Source organism: Pelophylax lessonae, assembly GCF_965119305.1.
Source record: "Pelophylax lessonae genome assembly, chromosome: 10".
NCBI lineage: Eukaryota > Metazoa > Chordata > Amphibia > Anura > Ranidae > Pelophylax > Pelophylax lessonae.
Window position 1 is genome coordinate 97390075 of NC_138777.1, and position 4692 is coordinate 97394766.

Here is a 4692-nt window from a genome sequence, read left to right on the forward strand (position 1 = left end):
TGACCTTCTCCTGTATCATGTCCGCTAAATGTACAGTGTGACATTTCGAACATGGGAGAGGCAGCGCTGTCTAGCCACGCTAAAGGTGCAAAGCAGCAGTCTGCAGCTGCGTGCTTGACAGCTTCCAATCTGATCGCTGGCCTTTTCACCTGTGCGCCTTAAGTGACACCGGCTCCCAGCTGCAGCAGCGGTACTTCCATCTCATCCCCTGTAAAACAAGGGACCATTTTGAGTCACGCTGTATCCAGAAACTAAACCCTAAATGCAGAGGTACTGTACACTACAAAGATTGTCATTTATTTTAGTAAAAATATGCTGGGTGTGACATGGATTTTCTTCTTATTTAACATGTATACATAGACATTTCATGAAACATTAGGTCATGAATATTTATGTGAAATCATGGAAAAGTCATGGAATTTTATTGGTGAAAATGTGTATGAACCCTGTTCATCTTTTCCCCCTTCCACTTATGTTGGGACTGTTGGGTGGTCTGGTTTACCTCCTGGGGTGCGGGCAGGGCGCTATACTGGAGATGGGGGTGGGGGGCGTACCTGGTGGGGGCTCCTGCCAGATCCCCCTGTCCTGCCTGGGCCTGTCCTTGAGGCCTAGAGATCCCTCCTGGGTCCCTGGGAGCCTTATGGTGCTGGGCCGCCATTTTCTTGTAGCCTGTGTGCTCAATGCACGGCGGCCATGTTTGTGTAGTCCGGTGGCCATTTTACGTGGTTTGCCATTGAAAATAGCAGCGGCCATGACAGTGGAGCCCTGTGGATGGGGATTTTGGCCGTGGGAGCCCCTCCTAATCCCCTGGTGCTGGGATGATTTTTTTTATTTTTGAAAAAAGCAAAAGGTGGACATCAAGTTTATTAAACATAAAAATGAATAGCTTCAAGATATCTGGAACAAACAGTTACCATTTTAAAATAACAACACTATAAATGAAAAAAAAAGCAAAGATAAAACAGTCTTTATCCAGAGCATCCTCTGCAGCCACAATGTGTGCACTCAATAATTCTCCCCACTTCAAGCTTGCTCTTGGGGACTCGACAAATGCAGTTTGTTCCAAAATTTGTATCTCTGGTCTGCAGCGCAAGCAGCACAAGTTCTCATATCCTTGTTTCTTCCATTTTGCAATAAGATTTTTGTCTGCATATCCTTCTCTGATGCAATAATCATACAATTCTCTGCTTATAGATTTTCTCTTGTAAAAGAGGTCAAATATATAACGATTTTTTTGATGATGAATACGAAATATTAGCCACAGAAATTCCTCTTTCCTTCATGAAGCTCAGTCTCAGCTTCTCTCATTTTCTGATCGAGCTCATCCAATGTAGGTTCTATCGAGTGTGGTAAAAGCACAATTTATTACAAAGCAATATAGCAACTTACATTATAGTAAGCTTACTTGAGAAAGGAGAGCGCAGGTCCGGGATCAGACTCTCGCGCATGCTCCGAAACTAGTTGTAAAGCCCAGACTACCCACACCTACCTGTGACGTCAGACGCCTCCGCTGATTCCCGGCCGCCGCACAAGTCTCCACCGCTGCACGGCACCTCCGGAAGGACCCAGGAAAGTCTCCACCAATTTCCGGTCATCAAGCCTGCACCTGGACATCGGGACACTGGGATGTAACCCCCAGCAGCCGCCCTTGGAGAGCCATGTATTTACCTGCTTACTATAATGTAAGTTACTATATCGCTTTGTAATAAATTGTGCTTTTACCACACTCAAGAGGTGCTTCCCTCTTCTCTTTATCTACTGCTCAGAGTCGACTTCCCATAGAAACATAGAATGTGTCGGCAGATAAGAACCATTTGGCCCATCCAGTCTGCCCAATATATCTGAATCCTATGAATAGTCCCTGGCCCTATCTTATATGAAGGATAGCCTTATGCCTATCCTATGCATGCTTAAACTCCTTCACTGTATTTGCAGCTACCACTTCTGCAGGAAGGTTATTCCATGCATCCACTACTCTCTCAGTAAAGTAATACTTCCTCATATTACTTTTAAACCTTTGCCCCTCTAATTTAAAACTGTGTCCTCTTGTGGTAGTTTTTCTTCTTTTAAATATGCTCTCCTCCTTTACCGAGTTGATTCCCTTTATGTATTAAAAGTTTCTATCATATCCCCTCTGTCTCTTCTTTCTTCCAAGCTATACATGTTAAGGTCCTTTAACCTTTCCTGGTAAGTTTTTTCCTGCAATCCATGTACTAGTTTAGTAGCTCTTCTCTGAACTCTCTCTAGAGTATCTATATCCTTCTGGAGATATAGCCTCCAGTACTGCGCACAATACTCCAAGTGAGGTCTCACCAGTGTTCTGTACAGCGGCATAAGCACTTCTCTCTTTCTACTGCTTATACCTCTCCCTATACATCCAAGCATTCTGCTGGCATTTCGTGCTGCTCTATTACATTGCCTTCCCACCTTTAAGTCTTCTGAAATAATTACTCCTAAATCCCTTTCCTCAGATACTGAGGTCAGGACTGTGCCAAATATTCTATATTCTGCCCTTGGGTTTTTATGCCCCAGGTGCATTATCTTGCACCTATCCACATTAAATTTCAGTTGCCAGAGTTCTGACAATTCTTCTAGTTTTCCTAAATCCTTTTCCATTTGGCGTTTCCCTCCAGGAACATCAACCCTGTTACATATCTTTGTGTCATCAGCAAAAAGACAAACCTTACCATCGAGGCCTTTTGCAATATCACTTATGAAGATATTAAACAAAATTGGTCCCAGTACAGATCCCTGAGGTACCCCACTGGTAACATGACCTTGTTCTGAATGTTCTCCATTGACTACAACCCTCTGTTGTCTGTCACTCAGCCACTGCCTAATCCACTCAACAATATGGGAGTCCATGCTGAATGACTGCAGTTTATTTATAAGTCTTCTATGTGGGACAGTGTCAAAAGCCTTACTAAAATCTAGATATGCAATGTCTACTGCACCTCCACCGTCTATTATTTTAGTCACCCAGTCAAAAAAATGTATAAGATTTGTTTGACATGATCTCCCTGAAGTAAACCCATGTTGTTTTTCATCTTGCAATCCATGGGATTTAAGATGTTCCACAATCCTATCCTTTAATAGGGTTTCCATTAATTTGCCTATTATTGATGTCAGACTCACTGGTCTATAGTTGCTCGATTCCTCCCTACTACCTTTCTTGTGAATGGGCACGACATTTGCCAATTTCCAATCTTCTGGGACGTCTCCTGTTACTAATGATTGGTTAAATAAATCTGTTAATGGTTTTGCCAGCTCACCACTAAGCTCTTTTAATAATTTTGGGTGTATCTCATCAGGACCCTGTGACTTATTTGTCTTCACTTTAGACAGCAATCTTAGAACGTCTTCCTCTGTAAAGACACATGCATCAAACGATTCATTAGTCATCCTTTCAAGTGGAGGTCCTTCTCCTTCTTTTTCTTCTGTAAAAACTGAACAGAAGTATTCATTAAGGCAGTCGGCCGGCCCTTCACTCTCCTGGACAGCAGCCCTGAGTGCCTTGTGACCCACCCATCCATCCATCCCTGGATCTACCCTGTATCTGCTTATCCTTCAGTGGATTCCAGTTCTTTATCTCCCCAGAGACTTGCACAATGGACTTATAATCCCCACCTTGTGCTCATTATCAGTACAGCATATAATTATACGCTGAATATTGTCCTGGCCACTCATTCCATACTTACCACTCCCTATTTTTATCATTATTATTATTATATATTCCCCTGCATTATCTATAAGCGCCATACCACCATTATATCTCAATGTAGGTTCTATCAGCTCCCATCCATCGGGAGGAGGCTTCCGGCTTCGCTTTACTTTTGGCATTTATCCGACTACCTGAACACAGGGGAGAACACACAGCCCGGGACCCCAGCTCTTCTCACACAGCTCTATGATCCGGAAACGTTGCTCACCACTTCCGTGTAAACGCTGACTGATGACATCACCAATCTGCTGGGGTCCTTCCCAGATTCGGTGCTGGGATGATTACTCCATATTTGTAACTGCGCACGATAAGGCACTGGTGAAAACACTGACTGTATCTGTGCGTGAGACCTTAAAGATGGAGGATGCAGCTACTGCTGCGATGGAGGTGCAGGTTCCCTTTGGCACTCACAAGCAATACAGAGCGGCAGAGGTATTTCCTTTCCCCGCCTATTTTGACAGAATTGTCGCTAAAGAGTGAGGATGACTAAAGCGTCCCCTTGGGGTCCCTAAGTGATTTGCTAGGCGAAACCCCTATGAGGAGTCCCTTCTTAAGAAGTGGACTGTTCCACCGGTGGTGGACCCTCTGGTTTCCAGATTGAACAAGGAAACCATGATTCCATTTGAAGAGTCTCCGGCCTTTAAGGATCCGGCTGACAGCAAGGCGGAGGCTGTGGCCCGCAATATGTACACTCTGGCTGGTTCAACACTGAGGCTGTTATTCACCTTTGCCCTGGTGTCACAAACTGACTGAATGGGCTAAGCTTTTGTGCCTTGACCTGGAGGGAGAACATCTCCCCCCTGTATTTGCTGAGCGGGCGGACCAGCTGGTCCAGGGGCTGCAGTTTATCTGTGATTCCTCTTTGGATGCGGCCCCCCTAGGGGCTCGGTTCTCTGTTTTACAGTGGTCCTTGGGCCGTCTTTTGGCTCAAATACTGGTCTGCAGACCAGACTTCTAAAAAGGCCTTGACT

At 44.7% G+C, this 4692-nt stretch overlaps 1 pseudogene across 1 annotated transcript; it reads right to left on the bottom strand.

Annotated features, from left to right (window-relative positions):
* Positions 1-968: 968 nt before the first annotated feature.
* LOC309565711 (protein BUD31 homolog) lies at positions 969-3840 on the bottom strand (annotated as a pseudogene). The gene is made up of 2 exons: positions 3765-3840; positions 969-1337 (listed from the first exon to the last, which is right to left on the bottom strand). The product of its transcript is annotated as a protein BUD31 homolog (transcript).
* Between the last annotated feature and the right edge of the window lie 852 nt (positions 3841-4692).